This window comes from Rhinopithecus roxellana, chromosome 7 (genome assembly GCF_007565055.1).
Source record: "Rhinopithecus roxellana isolate Shanxi Qingling chromosome 7, ASM756505v1, whole genome shotgun sequence".
Lineage (NCBI taxonomy): Eukaryota > Metazoa > Chordata > Mammalia > Primates > Cercopithecidae > Rhinopithecus > Rhinopithecus roxellana.
In genome coordinates this window covers 142,971,370-142,997,727 of record NC_044555.1, presented here as the reverse complement: position 1 = coordinate 142,997,727, position 26,358 = coordinate 142,971,370, and the positions used below count along the sequence as shown (strand labels likewise).

Genomic DNA, 26,358 nt, shown 5'->3' with positions numbered 1-26,358 from the left:
TACCCTATTGGATTTCAGACTTACATGGGGCCTGTAACCCTTTCGTTTTGGCCAATTTCTCCCATTTGAATTGGGTGTATTTACTCAATGCCTGTACCCCCATTGTAACTAGAAAGTAACTGACCTGCTTTTGATTTTACAGGCTCATAGGCAGAAGGGACTTTCCTTATCTCAGATGAGATGTTGTTCTTGAACTTTTGAGTTAATGCTGGAATGAGTTAAGACTGGGGAACTGTTGGGAAGGCATGATTGTGTTTTGAAATGTGAGAAGGCCATGAGATTTGGGCAGGGCCAGGGGCAAAATTATGTGGTTTGCCTATGTCCTCACCCAAATTTCACCTTGAATTGTAATAATCCCTATGTGTTAAGGGTGGGACCAGGTGGAGATAATGGAATCATGGGGGCAGTTTTCCCCATGCTGTTCTCGTGATAGTGACTGAGTTCTCATAAAATCTAATGGTTTTATAAGGGGCTTCCTCCTTCACTTGACTCTCGTTCCCTCTCCTGCCACCCTGTGAAGAGTTGCCTTATGCTATGATAGTAAGTTGCCTGAGGCCTCCCCAGTCATGTAGATCTGCGAGTCAATTAAACCTATTTCCTTTATAAATTACCCAGTCTTGAGTAGTTTTCTATGGCAATGTGAAAATGGACTAATACAGTGGGCATCCTTGTCGTATTCCAGATCTTAGAGGAAAGGTTTTCAGTTTCTCCACATTCAGTATGATACTAGCTGTGGCTCTGTTGTATATGGTTTTAATTATGCTGAGGCGCGTTCCTTCCATCCCCAGGTTTTTGAGGGTTTTTATCATGAAGGAATGCTGAATTTTATCAAATGCTATTTCAGCATCAATTGAAATGATCACATAGTTTTTATTCTTCATTCTGTTGATATGTCATTTGTTTCAAGGAATTTTTCAATTTCCTTCTTAATTTCTTCATTGACCCACTGGTCATTCAGGAGTATGTTGTTTAGTTTCCATATATTTGTATAGTTTCCAAAATTCCTCTTGTTATTACGTACTAATTTTATTCCATTGTGGTCAGAGAAGCTGATTGATATTATTTCAATTTTTTGAACGTTTTAAGACTTGTTTTGTGCCCTAACATATGATCTATCTTTGAGAATGATCTATGTGCTGAAGAAAAGAATACATATTCTGAACTCTTGGATGAAATGTTCTGTAATTATCTAGATCCATTTGGTCTATAGTGCAGATTAAGTCTGATTTTTTTTTTTTTTTTTTTTTTTTTTTTTTTTTTTTTTTTTTTTTTTTTTTTTTTTTTTTGGTGATTTTCTGTCTGGAGGATCCATCCAATGATGAAAATGGTGTGTTGAAGTCTCCAGCTATTATTTAATTGTGACCTATGTCTCTATTTAGCTCTAATAATATTTTCCTTATATATCTGGGTGCTCCAGTGTTGGGCACATGTATATTTCATATATATTTAAAATTATTGTATCCTCTTGCTGAATTGACCACTTTATCATTATATAGTGACCTTCTTTGTCTCTTCCTATAGTTTTTGTCTTGAAATCTATTTTATCTGCTATAAGTATAGCTACTTCTGCTCTTTTTTGGCTCCATTCGTATGGAGTATCTTTTTCTATCTCATTCTTTTCAGGCTATGTGCTTCTTTATAGGTGAAGTATTTTCTTGTAGGCAACAGATCAATGGGTCTTTTTTTCACTCATTCAGCCAGTCTATTTTTTTTTTATCAGAGTTTAGTTTGTTTACCTTCACTTTTCTTATTGATAAGTAAAGAATTCCTGCTATTTTATTTCTTTTCTGGTTGTCTCGTGGTCTTCTCTTCCCCTTTTCTTTCCTTCTTGTTTTCCTTTATTGAAGGCTATTTTCTCTGGTGATGTAATGTAGTTTTTTGCTTTATATTTTCTGTGTATCCATTGTATATTTTATGGTTTGAAGTTATCATGAGGCTTGGAAATACTACCAATAACCCATATTTTAACCTTATAACAACACTGTTAGCATAAGAAAACAAACAAGTGAAAAGCAAACTAATAAAAACTCTATGGCTTACCTTCTTTGTCCACCTGCTTTTTATCGTTTCTTTTTTTTTGTTTTGTTTTGTTTTTTATTTTGTGAGGCAGTGTTTTGCTCTGTCTCCCAGACTGAAGTATAGTGGCAGAATATTGGCTCACTGCAACCTTCACCTCCTAGGCTAAATCGATCCTTACACCTCAGACTCTCAAATAGCTGGGATCACAGACACACACCATCACACCTGGATAATTGTTGTATTTTTTGTAGAGACAGATTTTCATCATGTTACCCAAGATGGTCTCGAACTCCTAGGGTTAAGCAATTTGCCTGCTTCAGCCTCCCTAAGTGCAGAGATTAAAGGCATGAGCCACCACACCCAGGAACTTTTTAATGTTTTGTTGTTTGCATTTATAAATTATTGTACTGACTAGGTCTTACTCCTGTCATTTTGTTATTTGTTTTCTTTTCTTTTTTTTTTTTTCTGTCTTCCTTTAGTAAAGTTGATTTTATCTGGTGATATGATTCAGTTTCTTGTTTTACATTATTTGTGTATTTACTGTATGCTTTTTGGTTTATGGTTACCACAAGAGTTTCAAATACTATCATATAAACCATTGTTTTTAGCTGACAACAACTTAACACTCTTTGCGTAAACAAACATACAAGCAAAAAGAAAATTAATAAAAATTGTATGCCTTCACTTTGTCCCCCTACTTTTAACTTTTTATTGTTTCTATTTATAAATTATTGTACTATGCCTTGAAAATTTGTTGCAGTTATTCTTTTTTATTGCTGAGTCATTTAGTCTTCCTACTTAGGATGAGAGCAGTTTACACACCAGAGCTACAGTGTTATAATATTCCATGTTTATCTGCATACTTACTATTACCAGTGAGTTTTGTACCTTCAGGTGATCATTTATTGCTCAATAATATCCTTTTCTTTCTGATTGAAGTGCTCCCTTTAGCATTTCTTATAAGACCTGCCTGGTAGTGATGAAATCCCTCAGCTTTTGTTTGGGAAAGTTTTTATTTCTCCTTCATGTTTGAAGGATATTTTTGCCAGATATACTATTCTAGGCTAAAAGTTGTTTTTCTTCAGCACTTTAAATATGTTATGCCACTGTCTCCTGGCCTGTAAGTTTTCCAACAAAAAGTCTGCTGCCAGATATATTGGAGGTCTATTGCATGTTATTTGTTTCTTTTCTCTTGCTACTTTTACAACCTTTTCTTTATCATTGATCTTAGGGAGTTTGATTATTCAACACCTTGAGGTAGTCTTCTTTGGGTTAAATCTGCTTGTTGTTCTATAATCTTCTTGTACTTGGATATTGATATCTTTCTGTAGGTTTGGGAAATTCTCTATTATCCTTTGAATAAATTTTCTATCCCTTTCTCTTTCTCTACCACCTCATTAAGGCCAATAGCTCTTAGATTTGCCTTTTTGAGGCCATTTTCTAGATCTGGTTGGTGTGCTTCTTTGTTTTTCTCCTGATACAAAAGAAATAAGAAAAAAACAAAGAAGCACATCAACAGGATCTAGAAAGTGCTTTTCAATTATCCTGTCTTCAAGCTCACTAACTCTTTTTTCTGCTTAATCAATTTAGCTACTAAAAGACTCTGATGCATTCTTCAGTGTATCACTTGCTTTCTTCAGCTGTAGAATTTCTGCTTGATTCTTTTAAATTATTTTCACCTACTTGTTAAATTAATTTGATAGAATTCTGAGTTCCTTCTGTGTGTTATCTTGAATTTCTTTGAGTTTCTTCAACACAGCTGTTTTGAATTCGCTGTCCAAATAGTCACATATCTGTGTTTCTCCGGGATTGACCCTTGGTGCCTTATGTAGTTCATTTTGTGAGTTTATGTTTTCCCAAATGATATAGATGCTGCTAGATATTCTTTGGTGTTTGGGCATTGAAGTGTAAGGTATTTATTGTAGTCCTCACTGTCTGAGCTAATTTGTAGTCATCCTTATTGCTAAGGCTTTCCAGATACTTGAAGAGACTTGTGTGTTGTGATCTAAGCTGTATATACTTTAGGGTGTACCCCAAGCACAGTAACATTGTGGTTCTTGCAGACTCATAGAGGTACCACTTTGATTTTCTTGGACAAGATCTGAATGAATTATATGGATTACCATGCAGACTCTTGTCCTCATTCCTCATTTTCTTTCAAATAGAGTCTCTCTCTGTTCTGAGCCATTTAACACTGTGGGTGGAGTGGCACAAGCACCCTGAGTCTACTACCACTGTGACTGCACTGGGTCATATTTGAAGCCAGCACAGCACTGGGTCATGCCCAGTGTTGTAACCACTACCGTAAGCCCTGCTGTAATCACTCCCTGGATACTGCCTATGTTTAGTCAAGGCCCTGAGGCTGTACAATCAGCAAATGGCAAAACCATCAAGGTCTGGGTCTTTCCCTTCAGGGTGATGAGGTCCCCCAGGCTCAGATGGGTTCAGAGTTGCTGTCCTGGGACTTAGGAAGAGGAGTCAAAAACCTTAATAATCTACCTGGTCTTCTATTGTACTGTGGCTGAACTGGCACTCAAATCACAAGACACCATCCTTCCCACTCTTTCCTCCCCTTCCCAAAGGCATAGGAGCCTCACCCCATAGCCACCACCACCCCATGCCACAAGGAGTACTGCCAGACTACCACTGATGTTCCTTTAGGGCCTTAGGGCCCTTAAGTTAGCTGTGATGAATGCTGACTGACTGGAACTCACCTTTCAGGGCAGTGGGCTCCCCTCTCCCCCAGGGCAGGTCCAGAAATGCCATCTAAGAGCCAAGTTCTGGAATTGGGGATCCCCAAAAGCCCACTTGGTGCTCTACATCCCTGTGGTCATGCTTGTACTTAAGGTGCAAGACAAAGTCCCCTTTGTTTTCCTTCTGGTTTTCTGAAGCAGAAGGAGTTTTGCCCCATAGCCACCACAGCTGATAATGGGCTTAGTCTTGTCTGAAGCCAACAGTTCTCAGAGGATCCCCCAAGGTCCTCAGTGTAGTACCTGAGTATTACCGCTTGTTATTTGAGTCCTAAAGTCTCTTTGATTTGCAGGTGATTAATGCTTTCAGGACGGTGTCCTTTCCTTCAAGGCAGCAGGTTCCCTTCTGGCCTAGGGTGTGTCTAATAATATCATCTGGGAGTTGGAGCCTGGAATGGGGGCCTCACGACTCTAACCAGTGCCCTATCCTACTGTAGCTGAACTGGCATTCAAGATGCAAGTCAAAGTCCTCGCCAGTCTTCCTTCTCCTCTCCCCAAGTGGAAGGAAGGGGCCTTTTTTGGAGCTGTGAGGTACTTAGCCTGGAGTTAAAGAAACAGTGATGCCAGCAGTCTCCTGGCTGCCCCAGCTGGTGTCTCAGTATGTCTCACCTTCCTTTCCCACCAGTTCACTGTCTCTGGGCCTAGTTCAGCACTGGGAAAGTTGCAGTCCTTATGGCCTAGACTGCCCTTCAAGTTTATTTAGAGTCTGAGAGCACTTTGGTCCTTGGTAGCAGCGAGGTTTGTGGGCCCTCAAGTTCAGACCACTGGGATTGGCAAATCCCTTTTGGCTAGGGCTGGTTTAAATGCTTCCTTTGTGGACAGGCATCAACTGAGTTTGGCCTGGTTTTCCTTTGTGCTCTAACAGGACAGCAGTGAGTTCAGTGCTTCACAATTGCTATGTCTCTCTCTCCCAGTGGTCAAAGAGGCTCTCTGTACCAAGCCACAGCTGCCTGGGGTGGAGGAATGGTGGCACTGAGGATTCAAGACTATTTTTTCTTTTTTTTTTTTTTTTTTTTTTTTGAGTTTGAAACGTTTATTTTTCTTTTGGTAAATAATAAGATTAAAGTGCATTATTCAAATTGAGTACAAAAACAACTTTTTTCCTCTTTTAGCTAGAAATTTGCACAGCGTTTACCCCTTATAGTAATGCTTCGTGGTATTTTTTTTTGTAAAGGGGTCAGAGTCTAAGCCAATAATAGCTGCAGTTTCAAACTTATTACTAGAAATGTGAGGATTAGTATAATTTTAGTTTTTCCTGCGTCTTAGGAATGGAGAAGATTTGTAGATGGAGAGTCTTTTTTCCAAAAGTTGTGTGAAGGTTGCCTTCTCATTCGTTCCTTCATCTCCTTTTCTTACCTCACGAGAAGGTCTAAATGTAATCAAGTCCCAGTTTTAAAATATAGTTTTATTGAATTTGGTTCAGTGCATTGAACTGACTGTATAGATGATTTTGTGGCATTTAATATGCTGTTTTGTGCATATCATAGTGATATTTGTCCTCAGGGATTTCATTAGTTTATTTTAACCGAAAGGGTTGCTGTCCAGCTGAAAGTTTTTTTTTTTTTTTTTTATACTTTAAGTTCTAGGGTACATGTGCATAACGTGCAGGTTTGTTACATATGTATACTTATGCCATGTTGGTGTGCTGCACCCATCAACTCGTCAGCACCCATCAATTCATCAGCAAAGTCTCAGGATACAAAATTAATGTGCAAAAATCACAAGCATTCTTATACACCAGTAACAGACAAGCAGAGAGCCAAATCAGGAATGAACTTCCATTCACAATTGCTTCAAAGAGAATAAAATACCTAGGAATCCAATTTACAAGGGATGTAAAGGACCTCTTCAAGGAGAACTACAAACCACTGCTCAGTGAAATAAAAGAGGACACAAACAAATGGAAAAACATACCATGCTCATGGATAGGAAGAATCAATATCGTGAAAATGGCCATACTGCCCAAGGTTATTTATAGATTCAATGCCATCCCCATCAAGCTACCAATGAGTTTCTTCACAGAATTGGAAAAAACGGCTTTAAAGTTCATATGGAACCAAAAAAGAGCCCACATTGCCAAGACAATCCTAAGTCAAAAGGACAAAGCTGGAGGCGTCACGCTACCTGACTTCAAACTATACTACAAGGCTACAGTAACCAAAACAGCATGGTACTGGTACCAAAACAGAGCTATAGACCAATGGAACAGAACAGAGTCCTCAGAAATAATACCACACATCTATAGCCATCTGATCTTTGACAAACCTGAGAGAAACAAGAAATGGGGAAAGGATTCCCTATTCAATAAATGGTGCTGGGAAAATTGGCTAGCCATAAGTAGAAAGCTGAAACTGGATCCTTTCCTTACCCCTTATACGAAGATTAATTCAAGATGGATTAGAGACTTAAATGTTAGACCTAATACCATAAAAACCCTGGAAGAAAATCTAGGTAGTACCATTCAGGACATAGGCATGGGCAAGGACTTCATGTCTAAAACACCAAAAGCAATGGCAGCAAAAGCCAAAATTGACAAATGGGATCTAATTAAACTAAAGAGCTTCTGCACAGCAAAAGAAACTACCATCAGAGTGAATAGGCAATCTACAGAATGGGAGAACATTTTTGCAACCTACTCGTCTGACAAAGGGCTAATATCCAGAATCTACAAAGAACTCAAACAAATATACAAGAAAAAAACAAACAACCCCATCAAAAAGTGGGCAAAGGATATGAACAGACGTTTCTCAAAAGAAGACATTCATACAGCCAACAGACACATGAAAAAATGCTCATCATCACTCGCCATCAGAGAAATGCAAATCAAAACCACAATGAGATACCATCTCACACCAGTTAGAATGGCAATCATTAAGAAGTCAGGAAACAACAGGTGTTGGAGAGGATGTGGAGAAATAGGAACACTTTTACACTGTTGGTGGGATTGTAAACTAGTTCAACCATTATGGAAAACAGTATGACAATTCCTCAAGGATCTAGAACTAAATGTACCATATGACCCAGCCATCCCATTACTGGGTATATACCCAAAGGATTATAAATTATTCTACTACAAAGACACATGCACATGTATGTTTATTGTGGCACTATTCACAATAGCAAAGACTTGGAATCAACCCAAATGTCCATCTGTGACAGACTGGATTAAGAAAATGTGGCACATATACACCATGGAATACTATGCAGCCATAAAAAAAAGGATGAGTTTGCGTCCTTTGTAGGGGCATGGATGCAGCTGGAAACCATCATTCTTAGCAAACTATCACAAGAAGAGAAAAACCAAACACCGCATGTTCTCCCTCATAGGTGGGAACTGAACAAGGATATCACTTGGACTCGGGAAGGGGAACATCACACACTGGGGTCTATCATGGGGAGGGGGGAGGAGGGAGGGATTGCATTGGGGAGTTATTCAAGACTATTTTTTCTATCCCTTCAGTGCCTCTTTAAGCAAGATAAAGTTATAACCAGGCACTATGATTGCTCACCTGATTTCTGGTTCTTTTTTTTTTTTTTGAGATGGAGTCTCACTCTGTCACCCAGGCCAGAGTGCAGTGGTGCAATCTTGGCTCACTGCAAGCTCCGCCTCCTGGGTTCACTCCATTCTCCTGCCTCAGCCTCTCAAGTAGCTGGGACTACAGGTTCCCGCCACCACACTGGCTAATTTTTTGTATTTTTAGTAAAGACGGGGTTTCACCGTGTTAGCCAGGATGGTCTCGATCTCCTGATCTTGTGATCCACCCGCCTTGGCCCCCAAAAGTGCTGGGATTACAGGTGATTTTTGGTTCTTATGAAAATGTTTTTTCTGTGTAGATAGTTGTTAAATTGGTGTCATTGCGGGGGAGGGGGTAGGAGGTGGGGACATAATCAATGGAGCCTTCTATTTTGCCATGTTGATTTGCCCAGGGTCCCTTCCTAGTTTCTTGAGATAAATACCTATGTCACCAGATCCTTCCTCTGTCCAATTTCCTGCAGTGTCTCACTTTGGCAAACTCAGTCAGAAGTCAGCCAACATGAGCCTAGAAAACATAACCTCAAGGGTTAGCCCCCTTCCATTTCAGAGCAAAACAGAGGAAAGGCAAGGGATAAATATGACAACCAACTGGCAAACTTCCACTACAGAGTGTAAAATCTGGAGATAAACCTTTGGCAAAACTTGAGGACTCTCTTTAACTGCTTAAAGACTTGTTATATATGAGAGGGACTTAATATGTTATGTATAAATCCAGAGGTCAGTACTAGTATAAATAGGGGAAATTATAAAAATAGATTATACCTCAATATAAGAAAAAGCTTATAACAATGAGAAGCCCACAAATGTAGACGAGATAAAGTATAGAAAATCAGACACTTTCATAAATTTTTGGTTTGAACACATTTTGACAAGATCTCTCAGAATTTAAAGTACTATTTCACTCAACAATTCTACTTTTAGAGTTTTGTTGCATAAGTCTTATTATAAATGTGCACCAAGAAGTATGTACAAGGATAGTTACTAAAGATTGCTGGCATTACCAGACGACTGGAAACGATGTAAATGTCTATCAACAGGAAACTGACAAAATAAGTTATGATACATCTGTGCAATCACAATGTTGTGAAGCCATTTAAAAATGTGACAGATCTAGATTTTCCAGAATAATGTCCAAGATAATGTGGAAAAGGCAACATGCAAAGTAGTTTCATAGCATGCTACTACTCACATAGTGTGCTATTATTTGTGTAAAAAGAAAGGAATGCAGATATACACATATGTGCATATTCTTTATATACACATATGTGCATATTCTTTATATGCACATACAAGCTCTAGAAAGATTAACAGGAAGCTACCAAGTGGTAAAAACAGAAACATTGAAGGCATCGATTTTTATAAATCAGATGAATTAGCACAAATCCACTTTCTAGGTACATTTTTATAGATGAAATGAAGAAAAGTAGCTGAAAGATTGGGTGAATACTAATTAATGGATCAATATCAATTACAAATAAAGTCTCTATATTGTGCCACAGAGTTCTATCCTCTATTTTGCTCAGCATGGTTAGGAATGATTTGGATGAGAAAACAGGTTATAAACTAAGCAATTTTTTATATCAGAAAATTTATAAAACTCAGCTGGGCATGGTGGCTCACACCTGTAATCCCAGCACTTTGGGAGACCAAGGCATGTGGATTGCTTGAGTCCGGGAGTTCAAGACCAGCCTGGGCAACATGATGAAACCCCATCCTACAAAGAATAGAAAAATCAACTGGGCATGGTGGCATGCACCTGTAATCCCAGCTACTCAGGAGGCTGAGGTGGGAAGATTGGTAGAACCTAGGAGGTGGAAGTTGCAGTGAGCCGAGATCATACCACTGCACTCCCTCCAGCCTGGGTAGCAGAGCAAGACACCGTCTCCAAAAAAAAAAAAAGAAAAGAAAAGAAAAAAGAAAACTCGTAAAAGGAACAAATACATTCCACTGGATTGCTGGTCAGTGTTCAGTGCTCTTATAAACCAAAGTTATCTACATTCCTTAAATTAACATTTGGATAGAAATGGTGCAAATAAAAGGAAATACTGTCATTGTCATCAATTTCACATTTTAAAAAAGGAATTTGACAATTACTATATTCTGTGTATTTTTCAAGAATAATGAATTTGGAGCTGGGTGTGGTGGCTCATGCTTGTAATCCTAGCACTTTGGGAGGCTGAGGCGGGTGGATCCTGAGGTCAGGAGTTCAAGACCAGCTTGGCCAACATAGTGAAACACCGTTTCTACTAAAAATATGAAACATTAGCTGGGCATGGTGGCGGGCACCTGTAATACCAGCTACTAGGGAGGCTGAGGTAGGAAAATCTTTTGAACCCAGGAGGCAGATGTTGCAGTGAACCAAGATCATGCCATTGCACTCTAGCCTGGGCAACAAGAGTGAAACTCCATCTCAAAAAAAAAAAAAAAAAAAAAAAAAAAAAAAAAAAAAAAAAAAAGAAGAAGAAGAAGAATGAATTTGTTTAATTCTGAGTCAAATAAGAAGTATTAATTTTCTTTAAATGTTAATAAGAAAGTTATTTAAGTGTTTATTTTTCTTATCTTCCTGTAAACATGTAAACGAAATTATTTGGGGGAATTTTAGTTATTTTCGTTACAAAAAGTCAATAAATGACAACATTTTAGATTACTTACTAGAGCTATTGCACCTCATTTAAGAACAAGATACTAAAAATAAATGTCTCAAGGACAATGATGTAAAGAGATTCAGGTCACCACAAAAATAATGATTTGCAGCTCTATAGCTTGATATATTAAAACGATCTTACAAATATTCAGCTATGCTTATATTTTGAAGCTAAGAAATATAAGATTGGGGTGAAGGAAAGCAGGCACAACATCCTTGTTTCAAGACTAACGATTATTTCAATGACTTCATATGTACTCAGCACGTGATCAAAGTAGAACCTTGCTAGTTGGCAACCCTTTTTCGGTTCAATTCTTATCAGTAATAACTGTTCACCTATCCAGACTCTCAGTACAGCAGAAGCAGTAGCCCACTTGCAAGAAAAGTCTATCTATTGTTCCTTTGTGGGATCATCAAAAGCCATTCAAGCAGACAACATTTGGAAAAATAGATCTTTGTACAAAGTTATTTGTCTCAAATGAGTATCTACATAGAGTATTAAAGGATTACTTTATTTACGTAGGGTTTTACATGTCATTTTCTTTCCCATCAGACACTTTAAGTATACTCTCATAACATAACCCTTCTTGGATTTTAGTTATTTGTTTTATAGCTAGTAGCATAATGCTCCCAATAATAGCATAGAAAAACACTGACTGGTGAAATTTCCAAATTATGCTTTGTACCTGGCATATATAGGGTTTGGCTTATTGTTTAGAAAAAAAGTAAGGCTATGAAGAAAATATATATATTTGGATTGATTTCTTTATATAATTATTATGTATGTAAGTATACACTATTGATTATTCATATATATGAATCTATCCAAAACAGAAAATTTGATAATGTTTTCTTTCTAATAATGCTCCCATTTTTTGTCACTTGGGAAACATGACAATTTACCTATAGATATTAGGTAATATTGTTAGAAAGATTTAAGATCTAATAAAGCATTTTCAATCTATGAAAAATGCTAATAGTGTCAAGCATAAGACCACAAAGAAATCCTGTTGGTCCTCAAGCACTATTTATGGATCTAGATCTTTTGGGGGCCACCTATCTGGCATATTACATACTGGTATGAGTTATATTACATTGCATTTATCTGGAGAGAGATATTGGATTTGCAAATCAAAATTCCAGGCAAAAAAGTGCTGTGTTGCCTTCTATTAAGGAACACATACTATGGACTTTTTTGCTCTCCACAATGATTTCAAGTTTTTAACATTGCTGGCAAAACATTTAATTGCATACATTTAAAAAATACATTTTGATAATAGTGCTAACATGTAAACATCAATTTCCAAAATGCTTGTGAAGGGATTTGTAATTTTATAAATAGTTCAGCTCTATAATATCCCATTAAGCTTAGAGTTCTACCCATAATTAAAAGTGATCCATTAAATTCTTCTGGAGATGTAATATTACTAGCACTGATAACTGCACCCTTGCTACCTGGTTGTCAAGTGAAGAGAGGGCTGTTGTTTGCTTGATATGTCTACTCAGCTTCTACTAATGTGAATAGGGAATCCTCAGGGATAAAAATATATACATATAGGTCTGGCATGTGAAACAACAACTCATTAAGTTTAATTCTGCAAAGAGATGCGAAATTCTTTCTGACATTATGAGAACAGCAATTTAACAGGCTTTGGTAAACTAAATAGAGAGTGAAATTATTGAAGATTGGAGGAAACAAACTCAAATTCTGGCAATGAAAGTCACCAAGATTTTGGTAACCTGACTTGAAAAGTTTTTATAGTATTAAAGAACCACAATACCAAAGGACAATAAAATATGTTGCCAATTACATTTAAAATTATGATAAATGCGAGATGCTAATTGTATTGTGTGGAGGAACATTCATAGAATGGGAAATCATTTTAAACTCTCCTTTTTCCCCATCGATCTCAAGTTGTTAAAATAAACAAAGACTTCAGGGTATATTTGGAATTCATTTTTCAAAACTCTAGAAATTGAATTTCCAAAATAGTCTTTAGAAATAATTTAGCTAGATGAATAAAATTGCTGGGGAAGTCTATCTCTACCCACATGGTGAGACTGAGTAAGTCAACTTTTCTATGGCCCTGAATGCAGGATACTGTCATCAGTGTATGGAGAAGCTGAAGTAGAACGTATTCCGCCACAAGACCTGACTTGGCCTTGGAGAAGATACAGCTGTAGATCTTTCTAACACCTCTAAAAGAGAGAAGAGTATGGATTATTTTACCTCATGTGTCAACTCCTTTATTTTTCCACTACTCCTGTGCTAACTCTTTTTTTCACATAAGGAGGAAAAATAGGCACTAATAATGCTCTTAGATGCCTATAATATAGACATTTGCATAATCTTGCTAAAAAAATGGACGACATGAACTATTGAAGTTCTTTCTCTTTTCACTGTCTTTTTCCTCTAAACACCCAAATTCCCCAATTTTCAGCTCCGTGTAAAGCTTCTTCAATCCTTATAATAAAAAATTGATGCTTACAGATTTAAGGAATGCCCCTTCATCCCCTCTCACATATATTTAAGATGAGAAAAAATTGCCACAGAAAAGAAAACAAACAAGAAAATGAAAAGGCAAACTTCAGAATAAAATAAAATATTTACAAACCATATATCTGACAAATGATTAATATCTAAAATATACAAGGAACTCATATGACTCAATAGCAAAAATAATAATAATAATCCAATTTAAAAATGGATAAAAGCCAGATGTGGTGGTGGTGTACATGTAGTTCCAGCTACTTAGGAGACTGAGACAGGAGGATCAATTGGGTCCAGGAGTTTGAGGCTGCAGTGCACTGTGATTGAGCTTATGAATAGCCACTGAACTCCAGACTGGGCTACATAGCAAGACCTTGTATCTTTAAAACATGATGGGCCAGCGAGGCACAGTGACTCATGCCTCTAATTCCAGTGACTCATGCCTATAATCCCAGTGGCTCAGGAGGCTGAGGAAGAATAACTTGAGGCCAGGAATTCAAGAACAGCCTGGGCAACATAGAGAGACTTTGTCTCTTCAAAACAACAAACAAACAAAAAATTAGCTGGACATGGTGGAGTGCACTTGTCGTCCCAGGTACTTGGGAGGCTGAGGTGGGAGGATCACTTGAGCCCAGGAGTTTGAGGCTGCCGTGACCTGTGATCATGCCACTGCACTCCATTCTGAACAACAGAGGGAGAACCTGTCTTAATTTTTTAAAATTGAAAAAAACCTGAATAGACTTAAAAAAAAAAAAAAAAAGAAGAAGAAGAAGAAGAAGAAGACATACAAATGGTCAGGAGATATAGGAAAATGTGCTCAACAACACTAAGCACCAGAGAAATGTAAACCAAAACCACAATGACATATCTCACACCTGTTAGGATGGCTATTATCAAAAAGACAAGAGATAGGTGTTGGAGAGTGTACAGAGAAAAGAGAACCCTTCTACAATGTTGGTGGGAATGGAAATTGGTACAGGCATTATAAAAATGCCACTTCTGGGTATATACCTGAAGGGAATGAAATTAGTAACTCAAAGAGATATCTGCACTCCCATGTCCATTGAGCATTATTGACAATAGCCAAGACATGAAAGTTACCTAAGTGTTCATCAATGGATGAATAAAGAAATCATGATATATATCTACCTATACCTATACACATAGGTATACCTATATGTATATACCTACATCTATATAAACCTATATACATTACACACACACACACACACACACACACACACACCCCACAGCTGTATATATAATGGAATATTATTCAGTCATGAAAAAGAAATCCTGCCATTGGCAACAACATGAATGAACCTGGAGGAAAATATACTAAATGAAATAAGCCAGACACAGAATGCCTAATACAGTATGATCTCACTTAGATATGGAATGTAAACATGTTGAACTTATAGAGGACTGAATGGTGGTTGCCGAGGGGTGAGGGAAATAGGAAGATGCTGATCAAAGGGTACAAACTTTCAGTTATAAGATGAATAAGTTCTTAGTATCTAATGTTCAGTATAGGTATCAATAGACATGTCAATTAATTGTATTGCAAAAATCATTATACAATATTTACATATATCAAATCATCACATTGTACACGAAGCTTGTCCAACCAATGGCCCATGGGCCGCATGCGACCCAGGATGGCTTGAATGCAGCCCGATACAAATTCATAAACTTTCTTAAAACATTATGCGATTTTTTTGCAATTTTTTTTAGCTCATCAGCTATGGTTAGTGTATTTTATGTGTGGCCCGAGAAAGCTGTTCTTCTTCCACTGTGGCCCACAGAGGCCAAAAGATTGGACACCCCTGTCATACACTTCAAATATATATAATCCTTATTTGTCAATTAAATATTTTTAAAATAAAAAAGAAATAAGACAACAAGAAGCAATTATATGAGTAAAATTTCTTAGAAAAGCATAGTGAAAACTCAATTTGCGGCTAAATTTAGCTGAGATTTCAGTTGAGAACTTGTATATTTTCTAGAAACCAGGCATGTCTGGAGGGATGATGGAGGTGGATTAGCTCTGCATCTATTACATGTAAGTCCTGTGGGGAGGGGAAAATTTAAACCAAAAGAAGAGGGAGTTAAAACACACAAGGGCAGTACTAGGGATGGATAAAATGGCATAATTCTGAATAGAGCCTATGACTTGCTGTTCAACTTGGTACCCCAAATCAATTCCTGTGGGCCGATGGTTGAGGTTTCATACATGGAGAATGCAATAAAATAATAAAAAGTAGAAGAACTGCTTCAATAAAGTTTTCGTAGATCCTTAAGAGTAACACTACTCAGGCCTGATGCGGAGGCTCATGCCTGTAATCCCAGAACTTTGGGAGGCTGAGGAGGGTGGATCACTTGAGGCCAGGAGTATGAGGCTAGCCTGGCCAACATGGTGAAACCCCATCTCTACTAAAACTACTGAAAAATAAGCCAGGGTGATGGCGGGCACCTGTAATCCCAGTTATTCAGGATGCTGAGGCAGAAGAATCACTTGAACCTGGGAGACGGAGGTTGCACTGAGCTGAAATCTCACCACTGCACTCCAGCCTGGGCGACAGACTGAGATCCCATGTGAAAAAAAAAAAGTAGCACTACTTAGCACCCCACTTAGTAAGGTGCTACACCAGTGGAAGTAAAGAGAAATTTTCTCCATTGCAATTAACTACTGAGCCACAGGATGGATGACAAAATATTGGCGCTTTGATGGGTTCATAAGTGCAGGAGCCTGCAGCAGACATCAGGACAACCTTACGTGTCAGAGATGCGCAAGTAAAATACTTAACAGTGTTTCTGACACAAAGCTAACACTGTTTCTAACACTGTTTTTGAGCATAAAATATGTGCTCAAAAATGGTTGCTTACTAATATGTTTATTACTAAGAGCAGCACCCTTAGGAGTTATGAGCTGGATTATGTCTTCTCCCAAATTTATATGTCAAACTCCTAACTCTTTGTATCTCAGAATGTGACTGTATTTGAAGATAGACTCTTTAAAAAGGAAATCAAGTAAAATTGGGTTCACTAGGGTGGGCCCCAATCCAATATAGCTGATGTCACTGCAAGAAGAGGAAATTTGGATATAGACGTGTCCAAAGGGAAGATGATGACACAGGGAGAAGACAGACTTCTACAAAACAAGGAAAGAGTTCTGAAACAGATTCTTTCTACACAGCCTTCAGAAGGAACCAACACTGCCAACACCTTCATCTCAGATTTCTAGTTTCCAGAGCAGTGAGAAAATAAATTTCTATTTATTTTTTAAAAACAACCAGTCTGTTGTACTTTGTTATGCAGCCTATCAAACTAACACAGTTATCATTAGCTGCAACAGAGTATATTATGCTATCAATCTAGAGGAAAAGACAAAAAATGGTCATAGCTGATATGACTAGTTCCTAAGCATTCATTCACTTATATGTGTTAATTCAATAAATATTGGTTGGTCATTACTATGTACCAGACATTGTGCTAAGTGCTAGAAATTCAAAGCCCAATAAAGCATAGTCTTTGTTCATGAGGAACTCATGGTCTTGTGTACGGGTGTGAGATTGGGAGTGAGAAAAAAGGAAGAGAGGAGGAAATAGAGGAGCAAAATGATAGAAAGATCATAGGACAGCTAATGAGTAACCCAACAGTTATAATTCCATAATCAGTACTGTGAAAAGCAGGAAACAGGCATAGGGTTTTGTGAATGTGTAGAGATGGGCTATCTAAATAGAATGTGGGTTAAGAAAGGCTTTCCGAAGAAACTATGTCTTGAGCTAGGCATTGATACGTGAATAGGAGTTAGCTAGACAAAAATAGAAATAAAAGGCATTTCTATTTAAGATACACCATCTCTTTCCTTTCTTTCTGAACTTCTTGAATTAAATAGAGAGGTCCTGTAGTATTGATACAAGAAGGGTCAGAAAAATTTAGTTTTTTTGCTCTTCTGTTGATATGACTTCTTTCCTCAGGTTGAATGACCTAAAAAATGTAGAGTTTTTATACATATGCAGCAAAGTTCAGTTTTGTATTCAAATTAAAAATTGAAAGCTACACACACACACACACACATTTGTGAACACTAAGAAGCCCCAGTTCATGAAGTGTTATCCTTGCTTTATAATTAGCATATCAAACTTTGAGAATAAGAGACTAAAAATATATTTCTACTCATATTCCAGTAATGTAAATTATTATGGTGCTTTTGCAAATCTCTAATATATCATTTATTCTCTTGTTTTCACCAATTGATTTGTATCTAGCTTGAATGACTGTTCAAGATATTCTTTCATAAGTTTAGTGATGAAGTCTGAAGTTACACAGAACAGTACATGCATTAACATTTCCTAATATTTAATTTTGTGTACAAGTAGCACTCCTATGTGCTATGGAATGAACTAATACCTCTGTATATCAGTTCCCTGTCTATAAGAAAGTTGATAATCTTTTCTCCCATTAAAAATGGTGAAATATACTTCAGCACAAATAGCTGTTCTAGTGTTATATTATATTTGAACAGTAAGTAATATAGGCCTATGAACTGAAAAGAATGATAATAGCATATTTGAATAGTTCAGAGGCTAAAGAAAGCAAATTTTAAAAGGAAAGCATGACAATAAAGGATTAAGATGACATGTAAAATATACTAACATTATCTTCCAAATAAGTCATTTATGCTTAAAAAGACCATGGTGATGATGATGACGATAATTACATTCAGTGAAAATATCAAATACAGTCACATTATAATATACCCATTTTCTTTTACAAGTAAAATAAGTAGAAAAAAATCATATTTCTTTCTCTTCCTAAAGGAAATCTATCTATTTAAAAATAGGTCTTCTTGCCAGGCTTTTTTATTTTTTATTTATTTATTTTTTTGAGACAGGGTCTCACTCTGTCACCCAGGTTGGAGTGTGGTGGCCTGATCATGGCTCACTACAGTCTTAAACTGCTGAGCTCAATTGATCCTCCCACCTCAGCTTCCCAGGCGCCTGGGGCTACAGGTGTATACCACGGTGCCTGGCTAGTTTTGTATGTTTTGTAGAGACGGCGTTTTGCCATGTTGCCTAGACTGGTCTTGAACTCCTGGACTCTAACAATCCACCCACCTCGGCCTCCCAAAGTGCTGGGATTACAGGTGTGAGCCACCATGCCCAGCAAACCTCCTTCTTATAACCTGCTTCACAATGAAGAATTCAATAGAAATTCTTTCAGTGTCAGAATTCACTGGATGCTTTGACTTCTGTTGAAGACTGGGAATACAGGCTGCATGACATGCTGTCCTTGCAACTACTGGAATTAGACTTATGGTTCATTTGAATACATATTCTAGTTATAACCTTGCAAGATTTTTTCCTAATGCTATTAAGATTCTAACCTGTTATAATAACTTGGCCTTTTTTGGGGGGGTGGCAGATGCTATTCATTATGACAGGATAGAGAATGAAAACTGCTGAACTCGAAAGGCTTTCAGACAAAACTTTGGCAGCTTGGGACCTTCTAGACTCTGCCAAAAACCTAACAACAAAATAAAAGCTGCTCCAAAATCTGATTATGAAGACCAGATTTAGCATCTCAAACAAAAATACATATTAAAAAAAGAACTATAGTAAAATGCTAAATCATGTAAGGTTAGAAAGAAAAAAGGCTACTTATGAAAATATCTCCCTTACCAACTCAAGTGATGAGAGGATAGACTTTGTGATGTCCAAAGAAATACAAACAAAATTCAAATCAAAGAATATAAAATGAATTTTGAGGAAAAAATCCTGTGTTCTCTCAAAGAGTTAACTTTTAAAGTGCACTTCTCCAAACCATGAAATAAAAATCTTGTTTTCATAGCTAAATTGGAAATATTGGGAGAGAGTCCAAAATGGTGAGCTTTGTCTTACTGTTTGTTATAAAAAGCAAACATACAAATGCCTGGCGTGAAAGAAAAACTTGTTTCTGTCAAATACATTCTGTTCAGGAAGAGTGCATCCGTGTGAAAATATGACCCCATAATGGTGCCAAGTTTAGCAAAATCTAAGGTGATCTGTTGAGGAAGTGCTAAAAGCAGCTTTAACTTACACACCCACTGTTTAAAAGCTTTCAAAAACAATCTGAAGGAGAACACTGATAACATGCTTTTTTGGTAATTCACCTCTCCTTTTTACTTCCTTTGTCTCAATTTAGAAACTAGATAAATATATTGTTCCTGAAAGAACTGGAAACATGATGTTTAATATGGAACCTATGTTTATCATCATTCTGGTTTGCATGTCCTGGGTACTAAAGTTTTATATTTATTTATATCCCTTATGAGTTTAAAATAAGTATCTTCTTCAACAATCCACATTTGCAAGAGCTCAGTTCATATGATGTCTTTATGGCTTTTTAAAAAATTGTTTCTCTTTAAAAAGTCAAAGTTAAAATATTGCATATGGGAGACACTAATGCTTTAGCTTTAAGAAACATTGTGATAAAATGTATGGTAAAATTCCTAAAGGAGTTTTGCTTATTTTAAAACTTTGGGAATTGTCAATACTTTTTGTTAATTTTAATTTTAATTTTCAAGATTACATGAAGGTTGTATTTTTAAACAAATTTCTCCTAATTTTTTCATTTCTTAAAAAACAGCCAACACGACTTCTGCTGACATGCACAAGCAAGGATGGAACTCTCTGCTGTTACCCCATCAGAGTGTTGTTGCCAGTGGACCAGGAACACCACTGAGGCCCTTCCAGCACAGCAGGTTCCTAATCTTGAGGGACCAGAGAACAAAGCCAGGGGCCCAGCTGTAACCTGCCCAGGGTTATAGCATGCAGGCCAGGACTGCTGATCTGCACCTTGGGCCCCTGAAATCTTCAAAACAATAAAGTCAGTTGACTGAGTCCACTTTATACCACAATCAAACTCTCAAGGGCAGCAAAGAAGATAAAACCAAAAAACACCATCCAAAGGAGAGCACCTTCAAAGAATAAAGGAACATCACCCACATGGGTGACAATGATCCAGCACAAGACTTCTGGCAACTCAAAAATCCAGAGTGTCTTCTTACCTCCAAATGACCACACTGGTCCCCAACAGTAGTTCTTCACCAGGCTAAAATGGCTGAAATAAAAGACATAGAACTTAGAATCTGCATAGGAAAAAAGATCATCGAGAGTTAGGAGAAAGTCGAAACCCAATACAAGGATTCTGAGGAATCCAGTAAAATGATACGGGAGCTGAAAGATGAAATAGCAATTTTACGAATGAGCCAAACTGATCTGATAGAGCTGAAAAACTCACTACAAGAACTTCATAATGCAATCACAAGTTTATTCAATTATTTATTATTATTATTATTATTTAAGACAGAGTTTCACTCTCGTCACCCAAGCTGGAGTGCAATAGCGCAATCTCAGTTCACTGCAACCTCCGCCTCCTGGGTTCAAGTGATTCTCCTGCCTCAGCCTCCCAAGTAGCTGGGATTACAGGTGCCCAGCACCATGCCCAGCTAATTTTTGTATTCCTGGTAGACACAGGGTTTCACCATGTTGGCCAGGCTAGTCTCAAAATCCTGACTTCAGGTGATCCTCCCACCTCAGCCTCCCAAAGTTCTGGGGTTACAGGCATGAGCCACCATACCTGGCCTATTTAATTTTTAAAAATTATTATTTCTATCATTTTTGGAGAATAGGTGGGGTTTGGTTACATAGATAATTCTTTAGTGGTGATTTCTGAGACTTTGGTGTACCCATCACCCAAGCAGTATACCCAATGTGTAGCCTTTTATCCCTCACGCCCCTTGATATGTCTTGGGTCTGTGTCCCCACCCAAATCTCATTTCAAATTGTAATCCCCAGATGTTGAGCAAGGAACCTGTAATCCCCAAGTGTCGAGGAAGGGGATTGATTGGATCATAAGGGCAGTTTCCCCAATGCTGTTCTCATGATAGCAATTAAGTTCTCATGAGATCTGATGGTTTATAAGGCAGTTTTCCCGGCTCTCTCTCACTCTTTCTCTCTTTCTCTCTCTCTCTCTCTCTCTCTCTGTGTGTGTGTGTGTGTGGTTCCAATTTGCATGTTCCTGATCATTAGTAATGTTAAGCATTTTTTCATATCTTTGTTGGCCATTTGTATATCCTCTTTTGAGAATTATCCATTCATGTCCTCAGCCCACTTTGATGCGATTATTATTTTTTCTTGCTCATTTGACTTCCTTGTAGATTCTGGATATTAGTCCTTTGTCAGATGCATACTTTGTGAATAATTATTTCCACTCTGTGGGTTGTCTGTTTACTCTGTTGAGTATTTCTTTTGCTGTGAAGAGCTTTTTAATTTAATAAGGTCTTATCTACTTATCTGTGTTTTGGTTGCATTTGCTTTTGGGTTCTCGGTCATGAACTCTCTGCCTAAATGAATGTCTAGAAGAGTTTTTTTGATGTTATATTCTAGAATTTAGATGGTTTCAGGTCCCAGATTTGAGTCTTTAATACATCTTGAGTTGGTTTTTGTATAAGGTGAGAGATGACCCTGCAGTTTCATTGTCCTACATGTGGCTTGCCAATGATCACAGCATCATTTGTTGAATAGAGTAGTCCTTTTCCCATTTTATGCTTTGGTTTGCTTAGTCAAAGATCAGTTGGCTGTAAGTATTTGGCTTTATTTCTGGATTATCTGTTCTGTTCCGTTGGTCTATGTGCCTATTTTTATACCAATACCATGTTGTTTTGGTGCCTATAGCCTTCTAGTACAGTTTGAAGTCAGGTAGTGTGATGCCTCCAGATTTATTCTTTGTGCTTAGCCTTGCTTTGGCTATGCAGGCTCTTTTCTTGGTTCCATATGTATTTTAGGATTTTTTTCCAGTTCTGTGAAGAATGATGATGGTATTTTGATGGAAATTGCATTAAATTTGTAGATTGCTTTTGGCAGTATGGTTATTTTCACAATGTTGATTCTACCCTTTCATGAGCATGGGATGTGTTTGCATTTGTTTGTGTCATCTATGATTTCTTTCAGCAATATTTTGCAATTTTATTTGCAGAAATCTTTTCCTCCTTGCTTAGGTGTATTCCCAAGTATTTCATATATTTTTTGCAGCTATTGTAAAAGGCAGTTAGTTCTTGATTTGATTCTCGGCTTGGTTGCTATTGGTGTATAGCAGTGCTACTAATTTGTGTACATTGATTTTGTATCCTGAAACTTTACTGAATTCATTTATCATGCCTAGAAGCTTTTTAGGTAAGTCTTTAGGGTTTTTCAAGTATATGATCATATCATCAGCAAACAGCGACGGTTTATCTCTTTACCAATTTGGATGCCCTTTATTTCTTTCTTTTGTCTGATTGCTCTCGCTAGGACTCCCAGTACTATGCTAAATGTAAGTGGTGGAAGTGGGCATCCTTGTCTTGTTCCAGTTCTCACAGCGAAAGTTTTCAACTTTTCCCCATTCAGTATAATGTTGGCTGTGGGTTTATCATAGTTGGGCTTGTATTACTTTAAGGTATGTCCCTTCAATGCCGATGTTGCTGAGGGTTTTAATCATAAAGCAATGCTGGATTTTGTCAGATGCATTTTCTGCATATATTGAGATGATTATATGATATTTGTTTTAATTATGTTTATGTGGTTTATCACATTTATTGACTTTTGTATTTTAAACCATTCTTGCATGCCTAGTATAAAACCCACTTGATTATGGTGGAATATATTTTGGATATGCTGTTGCAATCAGTTAGCTAGTATTTTATTGAGGATTTCTGCATCGATGTTCATCGGAGATATTGGTCTATAGTTTTCTTTCTTTGTTATGTCTTTCCTGGTTTGAGTATTAGAGTGATACTGGCTTCATAGAATGATTTGGAGAGAACTCCCTAAATCTGTATCTTTTGAAATGGTTTCAGTACTATTGGTACCAATCTTTATTTGAATGTCTGATAGACTGCAGCTGGGAATGCATCTGGTCCTGAATTTTTTTTTTTTTTGGCAATTTTTTTAAATTACAATTTCATTCTCACTGCTTGTTATTGGTCTGTTCAGAGTTTCTATTTCTTCCCAGTTTACCTATTTCCAGGAATTTTTTATTATTAAATTATTATTATCATTATTATTATTATTAAGACAGAGTCTTGCTCTGTCACCCAGACTGGAGTGCAGTAGCATGATCTTGGCTCACTGCAGCCTCCAACTCCCAGGTTCAAGCCATTCTCCCCCCTCAGCCTCCCGAGTAGCTGGGACTACAGGCACAAACCACCATGCCCGGCTAATGTTTGTATTTTTAGTAAAGACAGCATTTCACCATTTTGGCTAGGATGGTCTTTATCTCCTGACCTCGTGATCTGCGTGGGTTTTTCTTTTCTGTTGCATCGTCAGGCTGCAAAATTTTCAAACTTACATGTTCTTCTCCTCTTGAATGCTTTTTATATGTTCTTCTCCTCTTGAATGCTTTACCACTTAGACATTTCTTTCACCAATACCCTAAATCATCTCTTTCAAGTTAAAATTTCCACAGATTTCTAGGGCAGGGGCAAAATGCCACCAGTGTCTTTGCTAAAGCATAGCAACAGTGACCTTTACTCCAGTTTCCCCTAAGTTCCTCATCTCCATCTGAGACCAACTCAGCCTGGGCTTAATTGTCCATACCACTATCAGCATTTTGGTCAAAGCCATTCAACAAATCTCTGGGAAGTTCCAAATTTTCCCACATCTTCCTGTCTTCGGAGCCCTCCAAGTCTCTAGGAAGTTCCAAACTTTTCCACATTTTCCTGTCTTCTTCTGAGCCCTCCAAACTGTTCCAACCTCTGCCTGTTACCTGCTTGCAAAGCTGCTTCCACATTCTCGGGTATCCTTATAGCAGCACCTCACTACTTCAGAACCAATTTACTGTATTAGTTCCTTCTCACACTGCTATGAAGAAATACCAGAGACTGGGTTGGGAACGCGGAGTGGACAGATTCGGTTCAACGGGATTCCGGACCGCACTGTGCTATAAAGCAAGTCAATGAGCTGAAAGAGAAGGGCAACAAGGCCCTGAGCACGGCAACATAGATGATGCCTTACAGTGCTACTCGGAAGCCATTAAGCTGGATCCCCACAACCACGTGCTCTACAGCAACTGTTCTTCCCCCTATGCCAAGAAAGGACACTACCAGAAGGCTTACAAGGATGGCTGTAAGACCATCGACCTAAAAGCCTGACTGGGGCAAGGGCTATTCACAAAAAGCAGCAGCTCTAGAGTTCTTAAACCGATTTGAAGAAGCCAAGTGAACCTACAAGGAGCACTTAAAACAGAGGCAAATAACCCTCAACTGAAAGAGGGTTTACAGAATATGGAGGCCAAGTTGGTAGAGAGAAAATTCATGAATACTTTCAACATGCCCAATCTGTATCAGAAGTTGGAGAGTGATCCCAGGACAAGAACACTGCTCAGTGATACTACCTATCAGGAGCTGATAGAGCAGCTACGAAACAAGCCTTCTGATCTGGGCAGCAAACTACAAGATCCCCGGATCATGACCACTCTCAGTGTCCTCCTTGAGGTTGATCTGGGCAGTATGGATAAGGAGGAACAGGTTGCAACACCTCCACCACCACCCCCTCCCAAAAAGGAGACCAAGCCAGAGCTAAAGGAAGAAGATCTTCCATAGAAGAAGAAGCAGACACTGAAAGAAAAAGAGCTGAGGAACAATGCCTACTAGAAGAAATACTGACTCAGCCTTGAAGCATTAGGACAAAGCCAAGGAGCTGGACCCCAGCAACATGACTTACATTACCAATTAAGCAGCAGCATACTTTGAAAAGGGTGACTACAGTAAGTGCGGGAAGCCTTGTGGGAAGTCCATTTAAATGGGAGAGAAAACAGAGAAAACTATCTACGGATTGCCAAAGCGTATACTCGAATTGGCAATTCCTACTTCAAAGAAGAAAGGTACAAGGATGCCATCCATTTCTATAACAAGTCTCTTGCAGAGCACCAAACTCCAGATGTGCTCAAGAAACACCAGCAGGCAGAGAAAATCCTGAAGGAGCAAGAACAGCTGGCCTGCATAAACCCGGACCAGGCTTTGGAGGAGAAGAACAAAAGCAGAAAGGGGACTACCCCCAGGATGTGACGCGTTATACAGAAGCCATCAAAAGGAACCCGAAAGATGCCAGATTATACAGCAATCGAGCTGCCTGGAGTTCCACCAAACTCCTGGAGTTCCAGCAGGCACTCAAGGACTGTGAGGAATGTATCCAGCTGGAGCCAACCTTCATCAAGGGTTATACACGGAAAGCCACTGCCCTGGAAGCGATGAAGGACTACACCAAAGCGATGGATGTGTACCGGAAGGCGCTAGACCTGGGCTCCAGCTGTAAGGAGGCGGCAGACGGCTATCAGCGTTGTATGATGGTGCAGTACAACCGGCACCACAGCCCCGAAGATGTGAAGCGAGGAGCCTTGGCCGACCCCAAGGTGCAGCAGATCATGAGTGACATAGCCATGTGCCTTATCCTGGAACAGATGCAGAAGGACCCCCAGGCACTCAGCCAACACTTAAAGAATCTTGTAATCCCACAGTAGATCCAGAAGCTGATGGATGTGGATCTGATTGCAATTCGGTGATGACTTGTTCATCCTCGCTTCCCTTCGCCCTCTTGTGGAAAGAGGAGCAGGGACCGCAGCAAGCAGCACGGAGGGGAAGGGAGAGCAGGAGGAGAGAAGGCCTCATCTCTCTGTATTTATACATAAGCCCAGGGAAGACACAGAGACTTGTACCTGGGCTGTTCGTGCCGCTGCTGCCTCTGAGCCCTCCCAGCACATGCGTGGTGTCTTCACCATTGCCCTCGAGTTTCGTGTCTCCTTCCCCTGCCCCCAGTGGCTGTCTCGGCTGCTCTCCCATAGTTGATTATTTTTTATTTGGGGCAGTGGGCATGTATAGGGAGGAGAGGAGATTCTTCCC

The 26,358-nt window shown here is 38.4% G+C and overlaps 1 pseudogene; it reads left to right on the top strand.

The window, feature by feature from the left end:
* The first annotated feature begins 16,224 nt into the window (after window positions 1-16,224).
* On the top strand, window positions 16,225-26,021 carry LOC104666319 (annotated as a pseudogene).
* Window positions 26,022-26,358: the final 337 nt, after the last annotated feature.